Below are 18,418 nucleotides of genomic sequence, written 5' to 3' on the forward strand. Positions count from 1 at the left end.
CCAGGGGTGTGTGGGGAGCTGCCATCGCCCGTGCTGGCTTCACCACCCTCTTCCGCAAGCTAGACCGGGGTGCATCCTGACCCACCTTTCCACCTTGCACACTGCTCCTTCCTTCTCTCTCCCAAGGCAAACCCCTAGGGGGCAGACCCCTCCGGCCCGCTCCCCACGCTGCAGGAGGCACGGGCTCCTCCCAGCCACGGGGTCACCTCATGCTCGCAAACCTCACAGGGCCATCAGCAGCCTCCACTCTCCATGAGGGGGACATAGGCCTTCTGTGACCTCAGCCACAATACGCACACGCTGACACAGGCACAGACACACAAGACATGCCCCCCCCCCCCCCACACACACACACAGGCACACACCGATGCACACATACCCACCCTCACAAATACACATCCAGACCCAGAGACACATCCACGGATACAGATACAAACATACGTGCAGATACATGCGCACACTCATGAGACACACACCCGCACACTCACACAGACGTCCCCAGCAAGGTGCGCAGCGAGTGGTGTGTTTCTGACTGCGGTGAAGTACACGGGGAGGGCCGGAAAGCCCCTCACTGCGTGTGAAAGGCACGCGCCTTCTGCACCTCCCGTCCCCGGGTCTCCTCGCTGCCCTTTCGGAGGTCAGCCCTCCGCTCCCTCTTGGATCCCCAGCCCCACGTCTCCTCCTCAGGAACATCACTCACGCACTGCTCGGTCGTCAGACTTCCCCAGCAGGACCCCTCTTCAAAAAGAAAAAGCGTTAGCCCCATCCCCTCCATCGCTTGCCCCCTTCTTGCACATGTCATTCTCCCTGCCCCTCAGTGAATCCTTTTGTCCCTCTCCAGTGCCCACCTCTTCACCCAAGCCACTTCGTCTCCGGCCTAGGCTCCCAAAGCAATCATAAGAAGGATGGCATTTACCGGTTTACCAGGTACTGTTCTAAGCATTTCATGCATAGAAATCCTCATCGCAGCCCCGTAAGGTAGATATAATTATGCATCTCCATTCCATGCACACGAGGAAACTGATACACAGGTGAAGTGATTTGCCCAAACTCACATAGCTATTAAGAAGATGCTCTGCCCTGGCTGGTGTGGCTCAGTGGATAGAGCGTCAGCCAGGTTCGATTCCAGTCAAGGGCACATGCCCGGGGTTGTGAGCTCGATCCCCAGTGGGGGGGGGGGGGGGGCGTGCAGGAGGCAGCCGATCAATGATTATCTCTCTTCATTGATGTTTCTATGTCTCTCTCCCTCTCCCTTCCTCTCTGAAATCAATACAAAAATTATTTTAAATTAAAAATTAAAAGAAGTTGTTCCAACTGACATATCTCCAGGAGGGCTGGGCGATGGGAAGAGGTTAACCAAAGAATTTAGATGCATATATGCATAACCAGTGGATACAGACAATAGTGTGGTGAAGGCCTGGGGTGGGGCAGGGACTGGGAGGAAGGGGACATCTGTAATACTGTCAACAATAAAATTTTAAAAAGTTATAAAAGAAACTGACAAATGTTAAAAGAAAAAAGATGTTCCAAGATTCAAACCCTGGTAGTTTGGCCCTGGTGTCCACCGTGCTATTCTGCTTCTCAGAGATGACCTCGTTCCAGACCTTACAGGCAAGTCATGTCCCATAGACACGTCCTCTTCAGCCTTCTGTTGGATTCAAAGACACCATCATCCTACACCCGTGTCTGCCCCCAACCCCATCAGATCATGCCTGTTGCCTGCCCGCTAACCTGCCTGTCACCTGGCACAGCCTGACTGTGTTCTGTGACTGTCCTCTGTATCTGCCTGTGTCTGGGTCAGCCTGTCAACCTGGGTGGGTGGTGGTTGCCAGGGCTACAAGCCAGGCCTCTCCCTGTGGTGCAGAGGCTGGAGCAGGAGGGTGGGGGTGGAGCCCAGGGCTGCTGAGGCCTGGAACCTGCTCCTGGGAGACCCAGGTGCCCAAAGGGTAATTCCCACAGGCCTAGGGGAGAGAACCCAGCTGGGCAGGATGGGGCAGGGTGGGCGAATGCAGGCCAGGAAGGAAAGCTACATTCTTACTCACCAAGCCGATGTGCTGAATTTTACTTTTCCTTTTATTTATTTCTGCTTCTTAAATCCTGTTTCTCTCCCCGAGGCATTTAATCTATTATTTAACATTGGATTGTGCGATTGAAACTCCCAGGCAAATTGAAAATTATTTGTGTTTGAGGTTTCAGGCGTGAGGCTGAGGCAACCAATTCTGGGAGATCCAGGGAACCTGGGCCCAGGTGCAGAACCCGCCGCTCTGCTCCTCGGAGGGGCTGGGCAGAGCAGGCGGGGGCAGGGGGCTCAGGCCCCGCGGGCTCAGGCCGCCTCCGCGCAGGCCTCTCGCACTCAGAGCCCCCGGCTCAGGGGTCATTAATCTCCATGCAGCATTGCACTGGGGAACTGTCGCCCAAGCCTCCCACTGGCCAAAGTCCTCGCAGGCGGAACAGGTGCCATCAGTCACCCTGGCCCGATGCCCACCCTGGGGGAAAGGCCTCAGCCACAGGAGAATTAATGACGTGGGACAGGGGCCCACCATCATTTTCCGGGGGCTGGGCTCTCCGTGGAATTGCAGTCAGCGTGGTTCCCTAATGGGGTCCTAAGCTAACCGAGGGGGATGGGAACTGGGTGGGGCTCAGGGTGGGGCTGAGGGACCTGGCCTGGGGAGCACAGACCCCAACTGGGTATTTGAGGGCCCCAGGGCATGTGACTTTGTAAGGCTGGCTCCCAGCTCACGACTCAGGACCATCCCTGCGTCGGAACAGGCTGGAGCCCAGGGCAATGGGCGCAGACACGGTGTGGACCGGCGGCACATATGTGCAGGCTGCTGGGACAACAGATGCCGGGTCAAGTAGGGCCTCACAGGCCACGCTAAGGAGCTTGGATCTGGTGCTAAAAGCGAGGGGAGTAGTGATCACAGCTCCATACCTAAAAGGGTCCACATCGAGGCAGGGAGGCCAGAGCTTGCATCCACTTCACATTTTCTGAGTGGCCATATGTGGCAGGTGTTGTGCTAGGCACTGAGGACCTGTGGTGATGGCACGTGTGTGTGTGTGTGTGTGTGTGTGTGTGTGTGTGTGTCCAGCCCGAACCAGGGCTCAGCATCAGGAGGACAATGAGGCTGAGGGAAGAGCATGTGCAAATGTCCTGCGGTGAAAGGTTGGGTGGCCAGGTGAGGGGCGGAGGAAGGTCGCCGGGGCTGCAGCAGAGGGGATGCAGTGGGTGCCGTGATGCACCACCCAGACCCCCTTCAGGAATGAGGGACTTGCAGGCTGGAGTGCTGCTGGTGCAGGTCTCTGCCGCCGCCCCCTTCGGGGATTGCCCTGGCTCACTCGCCGTCACAGCACAGCCAGTGTCCTCTCCCACCAGTTCTGAAGGGCCACCCGGCTTCAGAGCTGCATGTGGTAGAAAGAACAATGGCCCCTGAAGATGCCCTCCTCTTAATTCTAAGAATGTATGAATATGTTAGTTTACATGCCAGCGGGGATTTTTCCCCATATGCTTAAGGATCTTCAGACGGGGCGATTATCCTGGCGTATCCAGATGGGCATCTGTAATCACGGGAGTGCTTATGAAAGGAGAGGGTCAGTCAGAGAGAGATGGGACCATGGACACGGAGGTCAGAGTGATGGACGGAAGGATCTGCGAACCAAGGAAAGAAGGAAGCCTTAGGAACTGGAAGAGGCGGGGAAACCTGTCTTCCTAGGCCTCCAGAGGGAATGCAGCCCATTGTAGACTTCTGAACTCCAGGAGAGCAAGATAGTGAATTTGTGTTGCTTTGTGTTGTGGCTGGAAACTGATACACCATCAGAGCCCAGCTTCTTCCCCTGCCTCATCCTGCGTTCCTCCCTTCCATTCCACAAGTGTAGGTCCTGGGAGCCTCCCTAGCAACCTGTTGCACGGTAATGAGTTCTGCTCCCCCCGGGAGCCGCACGTACAGCCCTGTGCGCCAGGGAGTCTGAGGAGGCAGGTGCAGGGGCAGGGCCGAGGAGCAGGTTCACCCACCTACTCTGCCAGCCACGGCTGCAGGTGGGGCACAGGCCGCCCCTGTCACAGGTGACCCGCAGCTGCTCACACGTGCACCTTTGGTGGCCTGGGATGGTGTGCCCAGGCAAGGAGATGCAGTGCTGAGGTCCTTGAGAACTACCAGGGACAACACATCGGCAGCATTAGATGGCCACTGCTACTGACTAACACTTTGAGAAAAGGGAACAAAAGGCTGAGAGCAGTGCAGAGCTGGGTGAAAGCCAGGGGGGCCTGTGGTACACAGATGGAGGTCTCCCCCCGTCCTGTAGCAAGAAGGCGGACAAAGCTAGGACCCGGGAGCAACCAAGTTCCAAAGAAAGTCAAACTCAGCCTGTGCAGGTCAGCTGAGCCAAGGTCATGCTCTGGTGGAGAGAGTGACACCCTGACCGTTCCAATGGGATGTCTGGGTTGATGCACCCCAAGCTGTAAATCCCTAGAATGCCTTGAACCCTCTGAGCCTACCGAGGTGGCCCTTCTCCCCTATGAAGGGTTAATGGCCCCCATTCCTTGAAGAAGTGGGAGGTCTCTGCTCTGTGAGACAGTGTGCAGCCCCTCCAGGATCTGCCCCCACCTCCCCTCTGGCCCCTGGACCACAGCACCGCTGGGGAAGGAAGAGCTGCACCTGGTAGGACAAGAAAGGGACTCCAGCCCAGAGGAGCCACAGCACCTACAGCCCTCAGGTACCGGCAGGGCCAGGTGAGCACAGGTGGGACTGGATTCGGAAGGTGCTTGGTCGCAGGTCAGGCAGGGACTGTGTTGGGTAGGCACGTAAGGTTGAAATGGGTTGGTGAGCTTATTGACATGAGAGCACTTTCCTGGGGTAAGGGGTTCAGTATGCTGGCAAAGACTACTGCTAGGAGATGGTGCAAAAGTGCTGCTAGGATGGGTTCTAGAAGCATGGGGAAAGGAATGGCCCGTGCTGTTAGAAATGCTGGGGTTTCTGTGTTAGATGGTAGACATGCTCTGCGAAGTGGACGTGCTGAACTGAGTGTGCACGGAAGGCCGGGAAGAACGGAAGAGGAGCATGGTCTTCCGGAGGGTCTGGCAGACACACCGGTTATCAAACCCAGCGTCACTAAGAGGGTAGGTGCCAGCTCGCTTCTGTAGGTCAGAGCTAAGGCAGAAGAGACTCTCCTGGCAGATGTGAGGGCAGTCCTCCCCATAAAAAAATATTTGTGATTCCTTGCCCGGTTTACTGAATGAACTTTGAGCCCATTTTCAGGCCAGGAACCCAGTGGCTGAAGGAGAGGTAAGCTCCCAAGATGAACCTGAAACCCAAACGCACATGTGATTCGAATAGACATACTTAGTAGTTGACCAAGGAGACCTGGACTGGCTGGATACCCTGCAGAATATCATATCGGTCATGTTTCAATAACCTCACGCTAACCAGAATGAATGAGCAAGAAGTGGGCCTTCGGAAGACCCGGGCACTGCAGAGCGTGGAGGGCAAGCCAGTGGCGTTTCAGGAGCCCGTCATGTCAGGAAAACGCTGAGGAGCTGCAGCGGCCTGGAGCAACTACAGTAAAGGACAAATCCTGGCATCTCGCACCTCCCGCCTTGTAGAGGGAAGCCGTGGCTGGAGGCCTCTTTGGGTCTGGAGGCATCGTGCTCACGTAGGAATACTCCAAACCACTTACCAGGGGACGCGGAAAGCTCCCAGCTTTGAGCCAGTCCAGAGATGGAGAGGGCGCTGCAGCAGGTCCAGGCTGTGGTGCAAGGTGCTAACTTGGGCTATGCGACCTTGAGGACCCTTTGAGAAAAGGGAACAAAAGGCTGAGAGCAGTGCAGAGCTGGGTGAAAGCCAGGGGGGCCTGTGGTACACAGATGGAGGTTCCCCCGCATCCTGTAGCAAGAAGGCGGACAAAGCTAGGACCCGGGAGCAACCAAGTTCCAAAGAAAGTCAAACTCAGCCTGTGCAGGTCAGCTGAGCCAAGGTCATGCTCTGGTGGAGAAAGTGACACCCTGACCGTTCCAATGGGATGTCTGGGTATTGGAGAAAGACACCATGTAGAGTTTTTGGCAAGACTCTTAAGGTTCTGTCACAGGCCATGCCATGTGGAAAATGATCAATCTTTTGACAAGCAGTTCCTGGCACGCTACAAGCCCTGGTCTAGAGAGAGTACCTGACCATGACCATGGGACACCAAGTGCAAATGCAACCATTAATTGCCTCTCTTAGTCCTTTCTGGCTGCCATAACAAAATACCATAAACTGAGTAGTTTATTCACAACAAATATTTATTTCTCACAGTTTTCAAGGCTAGGAAGTCCAAGATCATGGCTCTAGCACAGCTAGGTAAACTGCAGCAGGGGCGCTATAGTTTACCCCACCAACCACCCTCTTCTAAATTCCCCCACGGCACACCAGAACCCCAAGGAGCTGCTCTCTGAATGTATAAGAGAAGTGGGTCCATGCTAAGGGGATGCCCCACCCAGATCCCCTTCAGTAATGGAGGGCGTACCCCCCAGCTTCCATCACCCCCTTCACAAATGCCTCAGGTGAGGAGTGATGTCTCGCCCAAGGCCACACCCTGCATCCAATGGCACATCCAGCCATCCGTCTGGTCGCACAGAGGCGCAGCATGTGTGCCTGCAATGGGTCGCTGAGGCCTCTGTTGAGATTGCATGAGAGCTCAGCTTCTCCCTCTCCACTCCTCCCCTCTGCAAATGTGGATGCAAAAAAGCACCTCCTAAACAAAGCTCCTGCAATAATCTCCACCTCAGAGCCAGCTTCCCAGGAGCCCAACCTGCAGTAGAGAAGGAAGGAGGTGTGAGGGGAGCTAGGACAGAGGTGGGCCAGTCCACATGCACCACATGGAACAGCGTTATCTTAGAGCAAGGCTTTCAGCAAGCCGTCACATACTCCTGGGAAAAGATGCCCCTGGCTGCCATGGGGGAAATACACTGAGTGGCCAGATAATTATGATCTCTGAACGCAAAATAATCTGGCCACTCAGTGTGTGTGTGTGTGTGTGTGTGTGTGTGTGTGTGTGTGTGTGTGTATTAGAGGCCTGGTGCATGAATTCGTGCATGGGTGGGGTCTGGTCTGCCTGGATAGGGGGAGAGGACATGGGCGGTGGCCAGCCTACCTGCTGGTCGAACTCCTGGTCAAGGGGACAATTTTCATATTAGCCTTTTATTATATAGGATATACACTGAGTGGCCAGATTAGTATGCGTTCAGAGATCATAATAATCTGGCCATTCAGTGTATATTGTAAGAGCAAGACTGACAGTGGTGAGATCGGAAGGACAGCTGCTGCAGCCATCCAGGTGAGAGATGATGGTAGCTGGACCAGAGTGGCCGTGATGATGGAGAAGTGTGGGCGCGTCTGAGGAGAAATTGACAGGTCTTGGTGATGGACTGGAGATGGGAAAAGAAGAAGAGGATCAGGAAGGAGGCAATTCCTGGATGACTCCCAGGTTCCAGTTTGCACAACTGAGTGGCAGGGTGAGATGGGGACACTGGAGGAGGCCAGGTTAGGAGGGGCAAGATCCTGAGTCTGAGTCATGACATGTTGAGTCTGAGGAATCTCTGAGGCATCCTAGGGGAGGCATCAAGTGGGAGGTGGGATCTGGAGGTGGAAGGAGGGGTAAATCTGTGAGTCACTAACACTACACAGCTGCATGAGACTGCTGTCTGAGAAAGTGTGAGAAGAGAACAGAAGGAAGCCTGGGGATGGTCAGAGAGCGGGATGAGCCAGCTGACAAAGCCAAAACGCAGTGGGCTGAGTAGGAGGGGAAGCAATGGGTGTGAGTTCTGCTCTGGAGATGCGGAGTGCAGCAGCCCGTGCAGGCAAGGGCCCTCTGCAGAAACTGATAGCCCTAAATGTCCAAGTCCCAAAAAGACAAACGTTACCCTCACTGTACAAGTCCCGCGTGGGTCCCCGCCCATGGTCCCTTGGGAACCCGGTTGATGGAGGCTCCACCTCAAAAACCGCTTCGACAGTTGCCCAGGCTGGGAATGGCACGCTGGCTTCTCAGATGCGGTCTCACATGTTGCTGGCAAAGCAAGTAGCATGGCCTTGCTAACTTCAAAGGTGGCATGAAAGGACAGTGCTGCCATGGAGCCCGAGGAAGAGATCCGGGAGCTGAGGAAAGAGGAGAGCCCGGCTGAGCCCAAGGCCGCTGAGGGGCCCAGTAACATGGGGGCCGGGAGACGCCTCTGGATGAGGTGATATGGGTCCTTGCTGACCTGAGAGAGAGGTGTTTGGGGACCTTAAGGGACTCGAGGCCAGAAGGTGACTGGAATTGGCTAGGGAGGAATGGAAGGCAAGAAGGACATGAGAAGTCTGGACCACTTTCCACTATGTCAGCTGGGACAGGTGGAGGGAGGTAGGAAAGGGGCTGGAAGGGCATATCCGGAAATAAAGTCTTGTTTGTTGTTGTTAGTGGGAGATAACTTGAATGTGTATAAAAGACCTATGGATACAAACTGTAATCCAGTTTCATTCGTTTGCATGTGGCTTTCCAGTTTTCCCAGCACTGTTTATTGACGAGACTCTCTTTACTCCATTGTATGTTTCTGGCTCCTTTGTGGAAAATTACCTGTCCATATACATGTGGATTTATAGCTGGGCTCTATTCTATTCCATTCATCTGTGTGTCTGGTTCTCTGTCAATACTATGCTGTTTTGATTATCGTAGCTCTGTAGTATAATTTGAAGGCAGGTAGCATGATACCTCTAGCTTCGTTCTTTTCCTCAGGATTGCTATGGGTATTCAGGGTCTTTTGTGGTTCCATAAAAATCTGATAATTTCTTTTAAAAATGACATTGGGATTTTGATGGGGATTGCATTAAATCTGTATATTGCTTTGGGTAATATGGCCATTTTAACTATGTTGATTCTTCCCATCCATGAACATGGGATATTTTTCCATTTTGTTGTGACTTTTTCAATCTCTTTTCATTATACCTGGAAATTTTCAATATATAGATCTTTCACATTCTTTGTTAAGTTTATTCCTAGGTATTTTATTCTCTTGGTTGCAATTGCAAAATGAATTGTTTGTTGTTGTTTTTTTCATTTCTTTTCTTGAAGTTTTGTTGTTAGTATACAGAAAGGCAATGGATTTTTGCACATTGATTTTGTATTCTGCAAGTTGATGGTATTTGTTTATTGTTTTTAGTAGTTTTTTTTGATGGAGTCTTTAGGGTTATCTATATACAGAATCATGTTGTCTGCAAAAAGTGACAGTTTGATTTCTTCCTTCCCTATTTTGATGCCTTTTATTTCTTTCTCTTGCCTTATTGTTCTGGCTAGGGCTTCCCTCACTATGTTGAATAAGAGAGGTGAAAGTGGACAACCTTGTCTTGTTCCTGATCTTAGGGGAAAAGCTTTCAGTTTTTCACCATTAAGTATGATATTGGCTGAAGGTTTATCATAGATGGGCTTTATTATGTTGAGGTACTTTCCTTCTATTCCTATTTGATTGAGTGTTTTAACCATAAATGGTTGTTGAATCTTATCAAATGCTTTTTCTGCGTCTATTGATAAGATCATATGACTTTTATACTTCCTTTTATTAATGTGGTGTATTATGTTGAATGATTTGTATATGTTGAATCATCCTTGTGCCCCTGTAATAAACCCCACTTTGATTGTGATGTATAATTTTTTGATGTACTGTTATATTTGATTTGCTAGTAATTTATTTAGGATTTTTGCATCTGCATTCATTAGAGATATTGGTCTGTAGTTTTCTTTTTTTTTGTCTTATCTTTGCCAGGTTTTGGTATGGATCAAAGACCTAAATATAAGACCCAAATAATAAGTTACATAGAAGAAAATATAGGTACCAAACTTATGGACCTTGGTCATAGAGAAGATTTGATGAACTTGACCCCAAAGGCAAGGGAAGTAAAGGCAAAAATAAGTGAATGGGACTATATCAAACTAAAAAGCTTCTGCACAGCAAAAGAAATGACAACAAAACAAAGAGGCAGTCAACCAGATGGGAGATGATATTTGCAAACAGTAGCTCCGACAAAGGTTTAATTTCCAAAATATATAAAGAACTCGTAAAACTCAACACCCAACAAACAACCCAATCAAAAAGTGGCCAAAGAACCTAAAAATATACCTCTCCAAAGAAGACATACAAACAGCCAATAGATATTTGAAAATATGTTTGACCTCACTGGCCATTACAAAAATGCAAATCAACACTACCATGAGATACCACCTCACACCTGTTAGAGTGGCCATTATCAACAAACAAGCAATAACAAATGTGGGAGAGGCTGTGGGGAAAAAAAAGGAACCCTCATTCACTGCTGGTGGGAATGTAGACTGCTACAGCCACTATGGAAAGCAGTCTGGCAATTCCTCAAAACATTGAGAATAGAGCTACCATACCCCCCAGCAATCCCTTTCCTCAGAATCACGTATTCACAAAGATATATGCACCCCCTATGTTCACTGCAGCATTCTTACCGCTGGCCAAGACATGGAAACAACCAACGTGTCCCATGGTAAAGGACTGGACAAAGAAGATGTGGTACACAGTATACACCATGGAATACTACTCAGCCCCATTAGAAAGGATGAAATAGAGACATTTGCAACAACTAGATGGACTCCAGGAACATTGTGCTAAGGGAAATACGTCAGTCAGGAAAAGCTAAGAACAACATGATTTCGCTCCTATGTGGGAGATAAAACTGAACACAAGCAGCAGTGTGGTGGCTGCCAGAGGGAAGGGAGCGGGGTCCCGATACAACGTGACAGGAGGAGATTTGACTTTAGGTACACGGTGCAATACAGATCTTGTATCACAGAAACCTACACCTAAACCTATATGTTCATGTTGATCAATTTAGTAAAAAAATAAAATAAAGAGGAGCAATGGGAAGGACCCACCGAGAGGGAGATGAACGGTGCGAGAGGAAGCCAGGATAAGCAATAGAAGACATACAGGTCTGCACGTCCTGACACACCTGGGGCCCTAGGATTTCCTGCCAAACAGCCCTAAGCTTAGGACCAGGGCCTGCAGGGGCCTCTTCCGCTGGGCCATTGTCCAGAGGGTGGACAGCATCCACCAATGTAGGCACCCCCAGGCCTGAGGGGTCACCAGGGGACAGCCATTTGTGGGGTGTGTGGACACAGCCTGGCAGGGCAGACTAGAGGGTGCACATAGTACACAGGAAGCCCCCCGCCCCACCGCGGGGAATGGAGCCAGGAAATTGAGAGAAGGGGGCAGCTCTTCCCACACCACCAGATTCAGCCTCTCACTCCAAGGAACCGAGAATTCCAACTGAACGGGCCTTGCCGGCCTTTATGAGGGCATAGCTGTCAAGGTTGGAGGATAAAATGTATTTTATTTAACAGCTCTTAGCTTAAGGTATACCTTTTAAACATTTAGACTTAGATATGTAGATTTCCGATTTTCCTTTCGTTCTGAGCCCTTTCAATGTCAGGGGTGGGCCACGGTGTGTAATAAATAAACAAACACACATATGATTTCATATAATATCTATACATGATAGAATTCTAATTTTAGAATAAAATCTTTCACATAATCCCCATGTAATTTGTGTGGGGATATACACACAGACACAAGGATACAGTTTGTATCAGTCAGCGCTTGCTGTGTGACAAACACAACATTTCAGTGGCCTAAACAATAGGCATTTATTTCTCTATGTCTGTGGTGGCTGGTGGCTGGTGTCTCGCTCTGGGCTCAGCCTGGAGGGTCAGCAGCCGCCTGGGCATTTTCTTCCTCCCTGGACAGCAGGAGTCCTGAGGCCAGCTCAGCACAGGCGTGGACCTCAAGACTCTGTTTGTGCCACAGGCTCCTCACTGCCTTCGTGAAGACCAGGGTCAGGGAGTGGAGAGGTGCATTCTGCCGAGCACGAAGCCGCTGCAAGGGTGTAGATGTCTAAAGCTACTAGAGGGCGGGGGAAATCGAATGAATAATTTAGCCTATCACATACCAAACCTAGAAAAGTGAGATTCCCCGCCCCCCCCGGGGGGAGGCTAATTTGTAATTAATTCTAATTACTAAAAGAATAGAGGTTTTAATTTGTATAATTTACATGTATTCCCATACTCCTTCTGTGATAAAGCAAAAAAAAAAAAAAAGACCTCAATTTTCTCCAATTCCAATCAAAATCCTAATATAAGATTTTTACTAGTTGATTCACCTGGAAGACTGGCTAGCCATCTTAAAAAAAAAAAAAACACACCAAAAAACAAATTGTTTTTTAGATCCTGACCTCAAACCATAAACAAAAATTAATTCTAAAAGGATACGGAGCCTAATGTAAAAATAGAACTATAAGAAATCGTAGGGAGACAGTATTTTGAAATACATCAAGATGTCTTTTCTTTCTGTACTTCCTTGGGTGACCTTCCAGCGCCTCAGCCAGAGGCTTACATTGCCTAGAGGTGGAGGGGGATGGAGGGAGGGGAAGGAGGAGGGAGAGAGAGGAGGAGGGAGAGAGGAGGAGAAGAGAGAGGAGAGAGGGAGGAAAGAGAGGAGGGGGAAAGGAGGTAGGGAGAAGGGCAAGGAGGAGGGGAGGAGGGGAATTGAGAGAGGGCAGGAAGAGGGAGGAAGAGGAAGGGAGGAGGGGAAGAGTAGCCACCACCTACCCAAACACCTGCCAGGCAATGCCCTCTCCCAAAAGCAGCGGAGGGAGGTGGGAGTCGGGGAGGTGGGAGGTGGAGCCTTTTCCTTCCTTCTGACAGCGGTGGTCAGAAACCACTGCTTTCAGCAAATGCATCAAAGACCCAATTCCACCCTGAGAGCCGCTTTGGGGCCCTTGGCCTATAATACGCAGAAGATCTGGCTGGGGGAGGGGCGCCGGGGAAGGAGACAGAGGCCTGGGGTGGATCGAAGGAGTGACAAGGGATGTCCAGTGATGCAAGAAAAGCAAGCGGTAAAAACAAAGTGCAAGAGGACACACGCATTGGACAGCATCTTTGTGAAAGTTTAAAACATACACAAATGTTATCATTGTTTAAATACATTCATATGTTGCAAAAGTATAAAAATGTGCTCAGGAATGTTATAGCTTCTGGTTAGCAATTACAGGGGGAAGAAGGAAGGGTTTTAAACTGATCTATATAATTTCATTTTATTTCAAAATATTAATATTTGGTATATCCTGGCAGTGGGTAGGTGGGTGTCTGTTAGATTATTTTCTATATTTTGAAACACGTGGGAGGGGGAAATCAGCCCGTGGATTAGTATCAATAATTTGATGCCATTGTTTAAAACCTATGTGCACATGTGCATGTTTGCATGTCTGTGCTCAGGTGTGTGTGGCCACGTGTCTGTGCAACTCTGTGCAACATTAAGTGTGTGTCCTCACGTCCCTTTGTGTCTGCCACTTGTGTGGGAACATATGTGTATCTGTACATCTAAGTGCCTGGATCTGTGCATCTGTATGCACATCTATGGCTGGGTGTGTCTATGTGCCTGTATGTGCAATTGTGTCTGAGGTTGTGTGTGTGTGTGTGTGTGTGTGTGCGCACACCTGTGTGAGTCTGTGCCTTGAGTGTCTGTGTGTGCTGTGCACCTATGTGTTCATGAGTAGGAAGAAGACTGGACAAACACTAAATCATGGACACATTTCTCTCTGGGAAGGGAAGACAGGAATTTTGTTTCCCCTTCTTACATGTCACTGTGTGTGTGTTTAACAGTGATCATGTATTATTTATTAAAATTTGAAAATACTTTAAAGACATAGTAGAGTTTCACAATTTAAAAAAAAAGAATTTACCAGCAGACCCTCGATGCCCTCGGGGGCTCCTCTCTGCCCCAGGGCCCCGGCCTGTGATTGCATCCGCCCCCATGCGCCCTGAGGACAGAGGCGCCCGAGGACACGCCCCGCCCCAGCCCAGGGGCATGGACCGAAGCAAGCCTGGGATTTCTCTGAAGTCCTGTGTTTTATCTTTAAACGTTAGGCAACTTCACATTCTCCCCCCCTCCATGTGTGTGTACATGTTTATCTTGGTGTTAAGCCCCAAATCTTGAGTCCAGGGGCCACTCAAGGGGACTCCCTCTCACTTCCCCAGCTTGTTGGCCTCCTGTGGCGGGTGCTGGGTCAGCAGCGCCTGAAATAGGGCTGAGTGTGCAACCACAGCCCCAGAGGAGGCCCTTGGAAGGTCCGTTGGAAGAGGGAGCCAAGCATCGCATTTCCAGAGCACGTACAGGAGGCTGCGCCAAGTTCTCTGCGTAAGCTGCCACACCGATTCTCCCAGCCAGCCCTTCCAGCTTGGAACTATTGTTCTCACATCACAGGGGAGATACTGAGGCTTCAAGAAATTAAGCCCAAGGCCACCCAGTTGGATTCAGACTTCCGAGTTCATGCTGTCCACAGACTGCCTCCCTATAGTACAGGCCCAAGGAGAAGGAATTGCCTGGGTGTGAAAATGAAGAGGGTCAGCATACCAAGCTTTGGCCCCAGGAAGGAGACCTGGGCAGGTTTGTGAGGATTTTTTGTGTTTTTGTTTTTTATTTTCTGTTGCCTCCCGTACTCATTCTGACCCCAGAATCGAACCCAGCACCTTTTGGGTGGGGACGATGCTCCAACCAACGGAGCCATCAGGCCAGGGCTGGTTTCTGCTGGACCCAAGGCCGCTTTCCTTCCTGTCTCCCCGCTTTTCCCCTCAGACCTGTGCCAATGCATCTGCCAGGCCCCTTGTCCTGTGTCCCCAGGGCCACTTCAAACCAGAGTGGCAGCCACCGTCATTTGGGGGCGGGACTTGGTGCTTAAGGCTGTTCTCCCCGGGATCCAGAGGAGGCTTCCATGGACTGCGAGACCTGGAGGACCCCAGAGAGGGGCTCACTGTCCCCCTGGACAGCAGCAGCTTCACCTTCCTGGAGATGGTCTCATGTGCTGAGTAGCGGAAGCAGTCCCGGGCTGCTTTGCTGCTTCCTCCTCCCGTGGGGCACCAGGCCTGTGTGGAGAGCCACTGCCCTGCGGGACCGGGCGCTGCTGACAGGCAACAGCCCTGAGGGACAGCTGGGAGGGCTGCAGCTGGAGAGAAGAATGAGCCCTGAGAGGAACCCACAGGCGAGGGGTCAGCGGGCCGGCGGCCAGCAGCCAGCTCGACAGCCTGGACGCAGCCCTGCTCTGTCAGGCCACCTCCACGTTGGAGTCTTGTGTCTCCTGGGACCCCAGAAGGGCCTGGAGCAGCATCGCTGCCTCACGCTTCCTTGGAGGTGCCCATTGGGGTTTGGGGCCTCTCTCCACTGCTGAGCTCTTACCTTCCTTCTAGCTCAGGGCGTTGGCCAATAACTCTTCGCCTTTGGGGGGCAACAGCCCGCAACACAAAGTCCATCCTTCCCCCAGGCAGAGCCTGATTGTGACCAGGGTCCACCTTCTTCCCCAGGGGTCAGGGCAGCAACTCCGCCCCGTGCAGGCCGGGCTAGACCTGGTGGTCCAGGCTAATCCCTTCCCCTGCGATGGCTTGCAAGTTGGTCAATGGGATGTGTCGAGGGCTGGGGGGGCCACTGGGATCCTCTCCTTGCTCCCACGCGTGTACAGGAAGGTGTGGAGCTTTGAGATGCCTCCATCTTGCGATCGGAGAGAAGCAGGTGAAGGAGGTCCATGTGAGCAGGACGGCGGAGGACAGTGGAGAGAACCCGAGTCCTTGCTGACTCCCACTTTGTCCTTGCGTGAATCAGCTTTCTTCATCATGAAGCCATCCTTAGGTTTGTTACTTGTACCCAAATACACATAGACCCTTGGAGAACCTGGTAAAAACGCTGAAACTTCTCTTGGGAGAAAGGCTGAAATTCAGAGTAGTGATCAATTTAGGGCATTCCTAGCCACCACACATTGGGACTCCTGGTTAGAGCGCCTGGTCTCATCCTGTCTCTGCGACGCTGGGTCCTGCAGAGGGCAGGTTGGTTTGGTTCTGAGCAGCACACCCAGCTGCAGGCAGAAGGCAGAATGGGGGGTGGGTGGTCTGTAGCCCCTGGAGACAGCCCTGCTTTCTCTCCCATCAGCAACTACAAGTGCCCAGTGAGCACAGAGTGGGGACTGGGCGGTGAGAGCTGGCTGGTCTTGTTTCATTTCCTTCAAGGACAGGCAGGGGCAATCTGCACCCGCCCCACCCCTCAGGCAGGTTTGGATCTCTGCTCTCCAGGGCGTGGGTCTGCTGGCTGACAGGTCTGGTTGGCGGAATGTGGTGGGCGCCAATGTGGCAGCACTAGCAGTCCCACGTGTTATCACTCCCTCTATTCTCCAGATTCCCTGGGGTCCTAACCAGGAAAAAAGATTGAGAGGATTCTGGAACAAAGGCAGAGGCCAAGTGGGTGTCAGACTGTGGCTGGCTCTATCCTAGCCTGGTCAGGGGCCATCTCTGAGCCTTGAGATGGGGACCGATCTCGGAGGATCTGGCTTTCACTCGAGGGGGCCTAGGGATGAAGGTGGAGCCAGCCGGGCCTTAAACCCCAGCCCCCCAACCCCACCCCCAGCAGGTACCAACTGTGTGTCTCAGCCTGTTCGTCTGCTGTCTGGTTCTGGGCAGGTTGAGTTCAGCAGACTCTGGGATCTCATTCTGGGTTCATTTTACTTTCCTTATTATGGTCCTCATTTTAAAAAAATTCTTTTAAAAAATGTTTTTATTGATTTCAGAGAGGAAGGGAGAGGGAGAGAGATAGAAACATCAATGATGAGAACCATCAATCGGCTGCCTCCTGCACAACCCCAACAGGGGATCGAGCCTGAAACCCGGGCATGTGCCCTGACCAGGAATCAAGCTGTGACCTCCTGGTTCACAGATCGATGCTCAACCACTGAGCCACACCTGCCAGGCAAGGTCCTCATTTTTAAACCCAAGTCTGCACAAGCAGCAACAACAACAAAGTGTAAGTCACCCTGGAAGCCACTGTGAAACGTCTGGAGACTGAGGGCTTGTCAGCAGCACCTGGGTGCAGGGTCTGACCTGGTGTGCTTCACACAAGCACTGACCGAGCACCTCAAAGCAGAGCAGGTTTGACCCCACTTTAAAAACATGAATTGCAACGGCTTACATGCAAGTCAAATCTACTGATAAAGCAAGTTACATTCTGATTAGACTCACATCAAATTTCGTCTCTTGGACCCAGATGTATTTCACAAGCTGTTTCAATATGTTCTCAGCCCTAATTATGCATCTTCAATGTAAAAAATAGCCTCACCATTGCCTTATATACTAGGGATCTTTAAATGCCTCTCACAGTCCATGTCCAAGTCTCTCAGTGTAAACGATGGTTGACATTTGGCCAGGAACTTTGAAAACACGGGGAATAAATTATGACCCAAATTTACTCTTCTTAATGACATGCATAAAGTTCAGCTCTTTAATAAAAGAATTCAGGAATATGAACACAGTTTCCAGCAATATTAGGAAAATAAAGGTCCCTCAAAATAGTCATTTCTTGTTTTGATTAAATTGTGCATTTTTGATATAGTTGGTATAAAATGAAACTCTTAAAAAAAAAACACCACGTAGGAATTTAAAATAAAGTGGAATATCCTATTTTCAGGGTCACCAGTACCATGGTGAGATCTGTCTCTTGAACAATGACACTTGGTATCTGTGTAGTTCCATGAATACTTTTGAAGTGTCATATTAAAACCAATCTCGTGGCCTTGAGGCAAAGAGAAGCAATTAGTCTTGGAGTTGTGAATAAATAAAAATCCATTTATACACCCGTCCTTGACATGTACCTTGCAAATCTTAGAAACTTCATCTAGTGGGAAAAGAAATGTTAAATCATGAATACCAATACTAATCACATTGCCATGTGGCTTCCTAAAATAGTTTAGTTCATACCAATCTTTTAAGTATTAATTTATATGTATATATTCATCCATATTGAATACAAAACAAAAAAGCTCTAGCAGCACCTAGAGAGGGAGGGAGGAGTGAGGGGTGCTGGGGGCCAGAAGGGCCAGGACAAGCAGGTTTTCAGGGGGGTCTGTGCGTCTCAGACAGAAGCGTGGTGTGTTTTTCCATCTGCTCCTTCCTCCCCCCACAAGCAGTTAAAGGCCTGGGAAGGGGCAAGGTTCCGTCTCTTCAAAAGTTTGGGTTACCTACGATGTCCTCCTTCATTTGTGATCCTAGCCATCTTTTAAGGGAGGATTCCGGAGGTCAAAGTATTGCTTCACTTCTTATTGGGGCCCATTTCTTCAATGGCGGGTGGGGTGTGTGCAAATGGGGGCTCTGCTGTCCCTTGGCCTTGTGCAGTGCTGAAGCGACTAGGGGTGTCAGCCACGGCGCAGAGCAGACCTGCCTGGCCTGGCTGGGGTGCGGAGAGCAGAAGAGGGGTGCTGTCAGGCAGGAGCTGGGAGCCCAAAGCCAGCAGCGCCAGTGCGAGGGGAGCGAGTGCGAGGGGGGCAGCGCCAGTCCGTCGGGTAGGGTCGGCTGGAGCCGCTGCACAGAT

The sequence above is a fragment of the Cnephaeus nilssonii genome, assembly GCF_951640355.1.
Source record: "Cnephaeus nilssonii genome assembly, chromosome: 20".
Classification (NCBI taxonomy): domain Eukaryota; kingdom Metazoa; phylum Chordata; class Mammalia; order Chiroptera; family Vespertilionidae; genus Cnephaeus; species Cnephaeus nilssonii.